The following is a 14041-nucleotide window of genomic DNA, read 5'->3' as shown; positions in this document are numbered from 1 at the left end:
CTACATCCTTAGGAAAATAAACATACAGACCAAACTCCTGAGCCATCTGGAAAACTTGCTATCTAATAGACAAATGCTCTTACACATAATTGATCTCATTACTGAGAATTTACTCCATGCATTGTACTAAATGAAACTTCTTTACCTCTGAGGATGTCATTTACTCTGTGGCTTCTCAGGACTACTGACTCACACTCTACATACCTCAGTATTAGGATGTGAGTTTAGTCATCCTCAATTCAAAATGTCACTTTATAATCATTGATCTTTTTATGCTATGTAAATCTCTTACTCTTAATGTATATATTATTATCTAGGTAAAATCACTCCCTATCCAACTTCAGTACTTTAATGGAATCTATCAGGTGGCAAATAGATGATTTTTTGAAAATGTTGAAATCTGAGTCATTCGCTCTAAGTCTTGCCATCATGATCAGGAATTTCAAATTGTGATGTGGATGAACTAATAATAACTCAGCATCCTTAATTCTCTACCTCTATTTATGTCAGCCAAACATCCAAGTTCTATAGCCACAACTTGGAGTTTATAGGGGGTCATAATTATTTAACAACCAGTTCTCAGAAAACAGAGAACTCTAATTTGGGTCACTTAAAAGCTCTTTTAATATGAGACCCCTGGGTGGCACAGTTGGTTAAGCGTCTGATTCTTGGTTTTGGCTGGGGTCATGATCTTGGGTTCACACTCAGCGTGGAGTCCTCTTAAGACTCTCCCACTGCCCCTCCACTGGGCTTGCTCACGTACTCTTTCTCTCTCTTTCTCAAATAAATCTTAGGGGGGAGAAAGCTCTTTTAATTACTTGCCTTAAATCAGAATCTGTCATCCCTCTCATTTTTTGGAAACCATCACATAGGAACTCTTTCTTTATATGATCAACTAAATATAATCCCACTGCCAGGTCTCCTCATTCTCAGCCTCCTTAGAAACATAAATCTTATAATTTCTCCCTCTTTATCCAGCATTTTTACTCCTTTTGTATTAGATCCTTCCTTTTTTTTTTTTTTTAAGATTTTTTTATTTACATCTGAGAGAGAGAGGGAGAGCATGGGGGGCCAGGGTCAGAGGGAGAGGGAGAAGCAGCCTCTGAGCTGAGCAGGGAGTGCGATGCGGGGCTTGATCACAGGACCCTGGGATTATGACCTGAGCCGAAGGCAGACGCTTAATGACTGAGCCACCCAGGCGCCCCAATAAACAGCCTTTTTAAATATGACTTTGTTTTGGTGTGAGAACTCTCTAATCTAGATATATCTATATATATCTATATATAGATATATATATAATTTAGTTTTTATTTAAATTCCAGTTTAACATACAGTATAATATTTGTTTCTGATGTACAATATAGTGATTCCGCACTTCCATAAAACACCTGGTGCTCATCACAACAAGTGTACTCCTTAATCCCCATCTCCTATTTAACCCATCCCCCCACCTACTTCCCCTCTCATAACCATCAGTTCCCTGTAGTTAAGAGTCTGTTTCTTGGTTTGCCTCTCTCTTTTTTTTCCCCCTTTGCTCATTTTGTTTCCTTAAATTCCAATTGGGCAGAAAACACGAATAGACATTTTTCCAAAGAAGACATACAGATGGCCAACAGACACATGAAACAATGCTCATCATCACTGATTATCAGGGAAATGAAAATCAGTGAGACATCACTTGTCAGGATGGCTAAAATCAACAACACAAGAAACAACAGGTGTTGGTGAGGATGTAGAAAAGGGGAACCCTCTTGCACTGTTGGTGGGAATGCAAACTGGTGAAGCACCTATGGAAAACAGTATGGAGGTTCTTCAAAAATTTAAAAATAAAACTACCCTATGATACAGCAATTGCACTAGTAGGTATTTACCCAAAGAATATGAAAATGCTAATTAAAAGAGGTACATGCACCCCAATGTTTATATCTACACTAGCCAAATTATGGAAACAGCCCAAATGTCCATAGACCTAGATATTTTTAAAGAAATTTTGTTAAATTTTGTTGGGATAAAGACAAATTAAGACACTATATTAATCTAGTTGCTGTAAGAGATGTCTCAAAATTTCATTAGTTTAAACATAAAACTTTATTTCCCCCCAGTATTAATTCCATAATGAGTTTTTCTGATAGGCAGTAGAAAGCACATTTTTAAACAGTGATTCAAAGATCCTGGAGACCCACCATCTTCCTTTACCCCATGATATCCAAATTACTCTGGTTGTCAACATCCAGTGACAGACAAAAGAAGATAATGGAGAATGGGGAGATGGTCACTTCTATAAATAGAACATATCACTTCAATTTCTTAAGTGTCAGACAACTTCAGAAATTCTCCAAGATGAATTCTAGCTATGTCTCCAACAAGAAGATCAAGGTTTGGTAATCAAGTAGTAGTTTTTGTAGATGCTGTGGCAGAAACTGAAGGATAGTGTACCCAACTCCCCCTTTCTCATGTTTGCCACTGTGCAGAGGCTTTAATAGCTCAGTATCAGCTCTCCCATCATACATGTCGATTTGGTTCAATTGTCATCAATGTATCACAATCAAAGACTTGTGGAATTATTCTTATCTGCTTCTTCCCTCCTATGTTAAACATTTATATGGTGGCTCAATCTGTCCTAGCCATCTGATGCCTCTGAAGATAAGGCCAAAAGAATCACAGATTTGTTGTGCCTGATAGCATTGTACTGTTAAAGGAGTAAATACCTACCTCTAGACTTATGTCAATAAATAGAATCTGATTGCCTTAAGACAGTCTTGTCAGGTATTTTATAACTTGCAGTTAAAACATTCTTAACAGATACATTTGCCATCTGGGATCTTACAATTTAGGGTGGTTTTTTGTTGTTCTTAGGCTATCATTTTGGCAGTTAATGTTCTATGTATATTCTGTGTTCAGATTTAAATGAGGAAAATTTGTATTTTTATATGTTAATAAAATGTATATGTGCTTGCTATGAAATAGAAGAAGTGTGAAACTGTGGCATGCCTATGAACTTTAAGGTTTTTTTATTCTCTAAATTCTGTGGTCATTAACTTGGAAGTTTAATAAATAAACTTGAATAAATTCATGACTGAAATATAAAAGAGTACTTTTTTCTTTAAATATATCCTCTTATTTTAAAATTTTTATTTGTATAAAAAATTTTATATATGGTGACTTTTTAAAACCACTCATCTGCTAATGGTTGATATGTATTGCTACCTACTTACTGGTAGAGGAAATTATATTTTTAAAATTATTTTTGAGCAGGTGAGACATTCTGATGTTATGCAAAGCCAGAAACAAAGGTTGATTAAAAATGGAGACTAAATTTCCATTATGTCCTTTTACCCCAGCCACCTAGTTCTTTTTCCCAAAGGCAAACAATAATATCTGCTTCCTGTATATTATTAGCAAGACTCTATACTTATGTAAGCATTTGCTTATTATTTAAGTATGTAACTTCCTTTACTATGGCAATTTCATATTTTCATCTGCATTGCCATTTATAGACATTAGAAGATAGAAGATATGTTTCAAGTTATTGTTTAAAAAATAATTGTCAAACCTTTCTGTAGCCATGGATGTTTGCAATGTTTACAACTTCATTTTGGTTTCATTCATTCTTAGCCATACTGTATCACCATTGTGCATAATTTTATAATTTATTTTTGTAATTTGTATATGTTCTAGTGAAAACAATATGGATACTTTCACTGTCCTTGGTCACAAAAAATAGGACCTAAGACTTCCTCTGGAATGAGGGAAGTAGAATTTCGTTGGAAATTGCTGTAGGTGATGTTGGGATCAAACTGCTTTCTAACTGAACAGCCTTCCACTAACCCTTCTTATGTTACCTACCAACTCTTTGTCTCTAATTTCAAAAGGATATGTTGATAGCAGTTCCCAATCTTTTTGAGTGTTCTTCAGTGTAAAGCAACTTTCCCCACTTGGGGATTAGATTTCAGCTATTATACAGCTGCTTCCGGTTACCTTTTTTTATCTGCTGCCTAGCTGACGAGATTTTGTTGTGGTTGTCATATCTCCAAAATCTCTATCACTGTAGTTTTATGCCTTAAAAATAGTTCTTTTCGCAATAACTATAGGGAGATTTCATGATGACACAAAATTAAATGTCTTTAATCTACCTTCTTAACCTGGAACCCTAAATTAAGTTTCAAAGTATTTTCTCTCTCCAGTATTTAGAGAGATATAGTATAGTACAGTAGTTGGTCACATAACATGGTCTTCAACTTTACTATTTTATGATGTCTTGAATAGTTTCTAGTAAGCTGGAACTAAAAAGACCTAACATGGTTAAGAACATGGGTCTTTTCTTACATGTATAGGCTCTCTTTGTAAATATGAGCAAATACATAAACTGAAAAGCAGATATCCTTTGGTTTTATTTACATTGATCATGACAGAATGAAAACAAACAGCCAAAGTAAATAAATATATAAAATTATATTTTTAAAGCATCTAGCAATGTGGAAGAGGACAGAAACTAAATTGCAAAATGTGAAATATTTGTTTTGAATTAAGTATTGGGCTAATACATCTGGAACTTTATCTAAGTCTACATTTACATGATCACAAAATACATGTTCATCATACTGTTGAAAAGAAGACCATACAATTATGGGACATCTCGTGAAGCCAGAAATTGAACTGGTTTATGTATTTGAAATGCAAGGAAATCAAACAAACAAAGCCTCTGTTAAGTGATTTTTAACTACATTAAAATCATGTTTTCTAATACCCTGTTTTCTCATGTTTAGATTATTAAAGAATTGGCCTTGCTATATCTCTTACCCATGAGAGTAAGTGAAACTACTGATGTCTATCAAGATAGCTAACATTTGTTTAATACTATTTAAGGAACTAAAAAGTTGATAACTTTGAAATGGTGACACTTTGGTCAAAGAAAAGCTAAGTTGGAAGAAAAGTCTTGGTATTCTATTCACTTGTGAAACTGAATTGTCACAACTGATGGATTTTTTACGGCTTCTGAGAAGAAAAATACCACACATTGTGATGTCCCATTTGTTTCTGCATAGCATGCATAGTCCAACATTTTTATGTCATTCTGAATTTTTTCCACTCCCATGAGAGTGGATCTCTATGAGATATTTTCAAGTGAACTTGTGAAAGTAAGGGAGAAAATTACAAAGATTTTAACTACATAATATTCACTGATTTCATTGACTATGTCATGGAAGAATTTATTCAAATCCAACAAAAGTTTCACTCCTTTAAAGATAAGACAATGGACACTTTCAGAACAATTTAAAAATAAAGAGGAAAACCTTTTTGTGGTACATTGGATGGAATTCTATAGATGTATGAGTGACTTAAGGCCTTCCAAATTCAGATTCCTGCAAGTCACAATTATAAAATAGTGCTTTGGTCAAACTGGTACTCTATATTAAAATTACTTGAGAAAGACAGCTATGCAAATTCTCCCATTAAATTTATCTGCAGGCAGAAATCTGCAGAAACCTGGAAACCCTAAAGAAAATTGTCGAAGGTTACTTTTGCTCAGATGACCTTAAAATTGAAACATGGATTTGTAATCCTTTCTTTGCTGACATGGACAGCAAATCAATGATGCAGACCTTGCCAAAAATGACCTCACTGACTTAAGGACAAAGGGAATGATGCTTCATGAGTTTCACTCAAGTCTTAGAGAATTCTGTTGTTCCTTGACACAGGCTTATCCTCATTTGTCAAAGTGAACTATGGGGAGTTTGATTCTTTTTCTATATGTTCTTTTGATTCAGGGTTTCAGCACTTATTGCCATAAAAAATCAAAAGTGAAAAATTGATTGGAGATCAAATATGGTATTTTACCTTATGAAAGACCACTCAATAATTTAAATCATTTTTCAAGCTATTCAAGCACAATATTTTAGTTGAAATATATAAACAGAAATAAATTTGACTTTTTGATTTATGTTTGCAATTTCTTTTTCTTGGAAGTAGAAGGTAATTAATGGGCTGCCTCAACATTCTTAAGCTCTTTCCTGAATGTTTCCTGTAACACCTAGCCTTAAGCAAAAATTGGTACTTCACAAGATTCTGCTTTCTTGAGTCTCTTCCAAGTAAAATTTGGTCATTTTGTCAAAATACATATATATAGTCATATATGTTGAAAATATCATTTTCCTCTTCCCCTCCCTAACCAGTATCTTTTTGAGACCACTGTCCTTTCATGGTCTTAAAGATCAAAGACATGTTTGTTTATTTTTATTATTAAGTTTTATGTAACTCGTTTATATATCCTGCTCCCTTACACATTTTCTCAGTTCTTTTCTCACATTCTAGTCATTCTCCCCTGTAATGACTTTTGCTTCACAAACTAGAGTTTTAATAAATTTTTGTTTTTGTGAATGATCCATCCAAAATCCTGCCTTCTTGCTTTCTTGACCTCTTTCCAATGACCTTATCTTCCGTTTATCCAACACCCCTCCTTTTTTTTTTTTTTTTTTATTTTGGCCATACAGTGGGGTTTATGATTAATCCAAACTCTTCTAACTTTGAATCACAATTCATATATCCCAATTTTTGACCATTCTATTTCTCTAACTTTCTGATTATCAAACACTTGAATAAAATTCTACTGCATATATTCCAATTAAATTTAAAAATCAAGTAAGATAAGCATATTTCATTATAAAGTATAATACAAATTGGTTTAGCTTAAGAAAATTATAGCACAAAATTAAAATAGATTGTATTTTTAATGTATGAGTTCCATGTAACTTTCAAAAAATTCTGTGGTCCAGAAAAATTGTATTAGTCATGATTATATATGTATGCATGTATGAGTATATGTGTATTCATATATATATACACATTTACATGTCCATATACACACAAACACATATTCCATTTTTCATGAATTTGTGGATATTTTTCTCCATTGAAAATGAAAGATACTAGCTATTTACTCAATTTGTTATTTCCTCCAAATTTTTGATATCCCAAATAACAGGAGGGATGCTTTGTTTCCTTATATCCACAACAAACTGTGCCTGGCATATGCTCAGTAAAACCCCTAATTTTAAAGTAATAAATATTGAGGTCCTACTTAGGTTTTGAAATGGGAGATGATAAGCATTATCAGAATATGTAATTATTCTAAGTAGAAGAAGCCTGACTGGAAATAACAGTTGATAACAAAAAATGCTGACTGGAGAGAGTGAAAATAGACACAAGAGCAGAAAAATGTGAAAATATGCAATTGTCCATAGCTAAAACTGTAGAGGAAAAGCAATGTCAAATTTCATGAAAAGTATATTTGCATACCAGAAAAAAATAAGCCAACCAAAGTCTATCTAAACCATGCTTTCTTAACCTCCAGGCAGTTGTTAATTGGAATGAATAACTCTTGGCTGTAGGGTCTATAGTGTCTGTGCATTATAGGATGCTTAGCAGCATCTCTGACCTCTACCCACTAGGTGCCAATAACAACCTTTTCTGGTAGTTGTGACAGAAAAATGTCTCTAGACATTTCAAAATATCCTCTGGGAGGCAAAATCACCATGGTTGAGAACCACTGATTTAAACAAAGGCACTATAAAGGATCTTTTTTTTTTTTGACTCTCAGAAGATGGCCTTTATTTTTTTTTATTATTATGTTATGTTAATCACCATACATTACATCATTGGTTTTTGATGTAGTGTTCCATGATTCATTGTTTGTGCATAACACCCAGTGCTCCCTGCAGAACGTGCCCTCCTTAATATTCACCACTTCTTGGTGGAGTCTAACTTCTTCTGCTCTTGAGAACAGTAAAGTTCCAATCTCTTTAGCCTTAACCTGCTATTGGATGTCAGTGACACTTAGGCGGCATAAGCAAGGGGACTTAGGAGAAAGAGATACCATTCTTTGGCAATTAGGAAAATAACAAGGCAAAAACAATGCAAAAAAGCCAAAGATTTTTATGAAGGAAAGTAAATATATGGCTAATAGAAAAAAAAAATCAACTATATACCATACATAGTAATATAGTGTGCCCCCCAGACTTTAGAGATAAACAGTTGACCTTTGAACTACATAGGGGTTAGGGGTGCTGACCCCACACACAGCCACAAATCTCTGTGTAACTTTTGACTCCCCAAAAACTTAACTAATATCCTATTTTGATCTGGAAGTTTTACTGATAAACAATTGATTAGCACATATTTTATGTGTTATGTGTATTATATACTGTATTCTTACAATAAAGTAAGCTGGAGAAAAGGAAATGTTACTCAGAAAATAGAATGCATTTACAGTACTGTACTATATTTATTGAAAAAAATCCACATAAAAGTGGACACACACAGTTCAAACCCATGTTGTCCAAATGTCAAATGTATTTATTTTTTTCTTCTTTCCTTTTCAAGTACTTAGTATATACAATTTCAGTTGCTCTTTTTCTCAGGAAAAAAAATCCATTTTTTACAGTTTTGAAATGTAAAGATCTATGGAAGGCATTGCACAGCAAGCCTTACCATTTGCATTTCAATAGACGATTGAGAATTACTGTATAACTTTGCTCTTGCTGTTTTGTATTGATCATACACTACATGTTTCATTAGACTACCTTCAAAAACTTTATTCCAAATGCTTTATAGATTTGCTAATTTCAATAATTGCCCTGAGACTGTGACTCTGTAAGTGACTAAAAATATGTACCACAGGAAGGCAATGCTAGTCAGTGATTTGGTCATATTAACAGCTGAAGTTTGAAGACTCAGTAAGGCTTTAATGATTCATACTGATTAAGACCACTCTCTGAGCTGAACAATATGGATGGATTTTTGGTTTAAATGTATGTTGGTTTACTTAGTGTTTTTTTTTTCGAGTATGCAATATGCATTCCATGAAATTTGGTAAATTTACTTTTAACTCTATCCATGACAATTGTAGCATAGCAAGAATCCTGTGAGGACATATGGAAAATTCACATTCTTGAGTTATAATAGAGCAGAATAGAGGAGGTTCTACTTAGACTCCATCCCAGGGACATAATTCCATTATACATTGTTCTTCCCTCTAAAGAGGACTTAAAATAAAAACCTGAGCATCAGTCTTTTAACAAGATACCAGTTTGTTTTTCCCACATAATTTAAGCAAAGAGACGTAAACATTCGCCTATATTAGGTTATTTCATATTCTGTTTGTCTCACTATTCATTCAGTTTTATATTTATAGACAAACTCTGATGTGAAAACACATTGATTTATTAATGTGGTAATTATTTATCACTTCCTAAGGAAATATGATTTCCATAAGATGCTATATAACATTTCTGTGGACTGAGAGTTTTCAGTCTAAATACTACATTTTTATTTATTTACATTCTTTAATAATTTGTTTCACTTGTTTAAAGCTGTGAATAGACCAAAAATATTTGTTACCTGTGGTTCTTTAAAAATTGCAAAATGGCATATTTAATTTGTGCTAACAAGAAAAGGACAATTTTCTGGCTGTCAAATAATGAATATGGTATATAAATTCAGTGAAGTAATGTAGGGGTAATATTAAAAGAAGAAATTTAAGGGGCGCCTGGGTGGCTCAGTCAGTTAAGCGGCGGCCTTCGGCTCAGGTCATGATCCCAGGGTCCTGGGATTGAGCCCCACGTCGGGTTCCTTGCTCAGCCAGGAGGCTGCTTCTCCCCTGCCTGCCATTCCCCCTGCTTGTGCTTGCTTTATGTCTTTCTCTGTGTCAAATAAATAAAATCTTAAAAAAAAATTGAAAAAATTTTTTAATTATTTAAATTATTAATAATAAAACTCATTAGATAAATACTAAAATATCTGAAGCACCTAATCCTAATATTCCACGATCTTTTCCCCATATAGACTTAAAACTAAAAAGAACTAAGCTTACATTAGAAGTATTTTTTTCTATTTAACAGTGATATTGTCTATATAGTTGAGACATTTTTGGAGGCATGACTTCATTTAAATGTTATAGACAACTTGTGAACAATAAAACATTAGCCAATAGATTGGTGAATTTGCCTTTTTTTTTTTTTTTCTGATCAGGTCTTTACATGATTTGAATTAGCATAAAATGAGTAACCATAAGAACTTTACCACATGAAAAAATGAATTTCAAATTTTTATTTTCTCTTCCGAACATTGATGTTCTCCACTGCTACCTATGGTTCCTTTAATATTAGTTTTGTTCTTAAATAAGCTTATTTGTGAAGATAGGAAATTGTGGAATTTTTTCTTCTAATAAGTTTTATAGGATCGAATGTCTTGATTGAATAGTCCTGTGTCTTTCATGTGATGATATAAATGGTAGAGAAAGGTAGATCAATCATGTTCTTTTATGAAATTGATACTGTCCAGAGGTTATAGCTTTTTTTTTTTTTTTTAATTTTATTTATTTATTTGACAGTGAGATAGAGAGCACAAGTAGGCAGAGAGGCAGGCAGAGGGAGAGGGAGAAGCAGGCTCTCCGCTGAACAGGGAGCCTGATGTGGGGCTCGATCCCAGGACCCTGGGTTCATGACCTGAGCCGAAGGCAGCCGTTTAACCGACTGAGCCACCCAGGCGCCCCAGAGGTTATAGCTTTACTGAAACTTTTGGTGCCGTGTTAAAAGCGAAACTTAACTGTAAGACTAAGAATGTTGTGGCTGATTACAGGACCACAGCATGTAACATCACTGGTGTAGCCTCTCTGATAATGCTAGAAAAGCAGGGTGGGGACAGCTGTCTGAGACTTCACAAGTTTGAATTGACATACATGCATTCTGACAGTACATTAAATTATGTGTTCTTTTGTATGGTTATGTTCTTACCTAAATTGCTAATTGTTAAATATGTCATATTTGAAGAGTTTTCTTCCCCTCCTGCTGTTTGATCACATTAAGAAGTCATTATTCTTTGTTTATGATCTCAATCTGTCGATGAAAGTGTCTACAGTGTCAAAAGCAAGATTATATGCAGGATTTTTTCAGAATAAGCAGAAAGAAACAAGTTAGTAAGCAAAAATATTTTATAATAATGAATAGTATATTTATTAATATAAAACAGAACCAAGTTACCATTCACACATTCAACAAACCTATATTGTTCATACTAAATTTTCATAGATGTTTGGTTGTGATAATGTAACCATAGTTATGTAAATCATAAACAACTGGGGGATGATTAATGAAGGATTATGGAAACTGCTTAAGCTATTTTTTCAACTATTCTATAAATCTAACAATAGATGAAAAAAATTTTAAGTAAAAACATTTGAGATTAAAATTCTTAGCATACCAATAATTATTTGCCTAGAGAACCCTAATATTTCTGAGAAATACCACAGAATGGTTTTGTGTGTATATATTAGTCTATATATATTAATATATATACTTATATATTAATATATATATATGTATTAGTCCACTCAGGCTGCCATAACAAAATACTGCAGTACTACAGACTGGGTAGATTAAATAACAGACATTTATTTTCTCATAGTTCTGGAGGCTAGAATTCCATGGTCAAGGTGCCATCAAGTTTGGTTTCTGGTAAGGGCTCCTTTCCTGTCTTGTAGATCACCACTTTCTCACAATGTCTTCACCTGGCCTTTCCTTTGTGTGCATGCAGTAAAAGAGCCCCCTCTTTCTGATGTCTCTCTTTTTATAAGGACATAAATCCCACAGGGTTAGGGTCCCACCCTTATGACCATATTTAACCCGAATTGCCTCCATGAAGGCCCTATCCCAAAATACAGACACATTGACAGTCAGGGATTCAACACAAGGATTTTGAGTGAACACAGTTCAGTCCATAATAACATACATACATGCATATATACATTCAGTGTGACTGTGAATTAGGTCACCAAACTGGTGAATACTTTAATCTCAGTTTAAACCTTTTCTGGTTGAGAAAGGGCTTTGGGACTTAACACTTCGCAAATTATTTAGGCAATATTTATCATGTATCCATTCCATTTTTGACATGCTGAATTGCCCATTAGCCACATGGCCTCTTCAATTTAAGATCAGTTCATTCTTGGCCACATCAGGGACACAGGAATTTAAGAAAAACAAGTTTTTGTTTTTGTTTTTGTTTTTGTTTTGCTGTATTTCTTTCTGGAGCTCAGGCAAGTAATTGGTAGGAAAGTTTCTCTGGTTTTTACCCAGAAACAGAAAGCTGCATGAAAAAAAGAGGTCATAGAAAGGCTGAGTTCAGCAGACTTCTTGGACCAGCCTTTACAAAGGACAGCAGAATAAAAAAAACTAAAAATAAATAAATTAACTAAATAATAAATAAAAATCTAGATTTAAAGGTGTCTCTTCTGCTTTATTCACAATGAAAGAAAAAAGAATCATTTCAGTAACTAAGGAGTCATTCTCTTGATTTACAATATCCTAACCCACATATCCCCAAAATTATGCTTCAGAAGTAAATGTATATATCCGTTTTGGAAATAGAAAAGAGAAATGTGTATTCCTTTTGTTTAGTTTGCTCGACATAACACCATAGAATATTCAGATATATAGTATGAATCCTATATGTTTTATTTTCTCACTATTTTGTGTTTCATGTGCAGATAATGGTGTGTTAAAATCTTCAAATGCATTTGTGTACTTTGTATGTATCTCTGAATTTCAAACACTTTCTGCTTAATATACTTTAATGCTCTGTTATTTGGCTCATAAAATTTTATGACTATGATATTTTCATTGTAGATGGTATTTTATATCAGTATACTATAACATTCTCTGTCCCATTGGATGCTTTTTTGCCTTATTTACACCTTGCCTTAAATTAGTATCCCAACCTCTAATTTTATCCATTTTCTTTATACATCTTTGTTCATTCTTGTACCCTTAAACTTTATCAATTTGTTTTGGAAACGCTTTTAGGGTACAGCAAATAGTTGATATTATTTTATTATTAGTCATTTTGACACTATATTTTTCTTTGCATTTAATTGGGGGTAAATCATTGGCATGTATTGTTATAACTGATGTGATTGGTATTGTTTATTTTGTTTTATATTATTTTTGTTCTGCTTGTATAGGTATTTAAGTGTTTTTTTGTGACTCTTTTGCTTTTGCTTATGACTAAGTGATTAGTTACAAAGAAAATGGACATTCTGTTTTATTTCATAAGCTTTCTTTTCATTAGTATCTGCCTCATGTATTTTTTCATATATTTACTATTAACTTTTCTTATGCCCTGCCTTAGCAAAATTATACTTTCACATTTTCAAAATAATATCACAGTCTCTGCCATTTAACTAGAGAAAATAGTACATAAGCATTCCTTGTAACCACAAACTTATTTTAATTTATTTCTATCATTTTATGTGCTTCTATTTTCCTTGATTTTTCTATGCTTCATTTGTTCTACTTTATTTCCTTATTTTGGATCATGGGTGTTTTTCACCTTTTCCTTTTAGTAGTAGAAAAATTATTTTCTTTTTAATTTTTTAGTGAATACTTTTTTTTTTTTAAAGATTTTATTTTTAAGGTATCTCTACACACAATGTGGAGCTCTAACTTACAACCCTGAGATCAAGAGTCACATACTCTACTGACTAAGCCCAGTCAGGCACCCTTAGTTTTTTTAATGAATACTCTTAAACTGTTGTTAAAAAGCTTAACTTAAAAAAACACAACAACTTAATATTAAAAATTGCCACTTCCCTACTTCCTAAAAGTAGAAAAATCTTAGAGCGTGAATTCTGATTTCATATGAGTTTATACTAAGTGTGATCAACTTAAACTTATAACAAATTAGTTAAAATTTAAGCAATCAGTACTTTTGTGGATTAACCTATATTTTTACCACTTATTTCTGTCAACATTTCTCCTGAAATGACTTTTTTTTCTAAAGTTACGTCTGTTTTTTTCAGTGATAAACACTATCTTTTACTTGTCTAAAAAGAGTATTAAAATTGCCCATATGTTTAAATCATAGTTTAGCTGAGTACAAAGTTGTGGTTTGACAACTATTTATTTTCATAGTACTTTGATGGTAAAACTGTTTTTTCCTTACTCTTGAGAAAAGTTTTCATTTTACTATGATTTCTACGTAGTAAATC

The sequence above is a fragment of the Halichoerus grypus genome, chromosome 9 (genome assembly GCF_964656455.1).
Source record: "Halichoerus grypus chromosome 9, mHalGry1.hap1.1, whole genome shotgun sequence".
In the NCBI taxonomy this organism is placed as follows: domain Eukaryota; kingdom Metazoa; phylum Chordata; class Mammalia; order Carnivora; family Phocidae; genus Halichoerus; species Halichoerus grypus.
The sequence above is the reverse complement of the archived record's forward strand: the minus strand, read 5'-3'. Positions refer to the sequence as shown.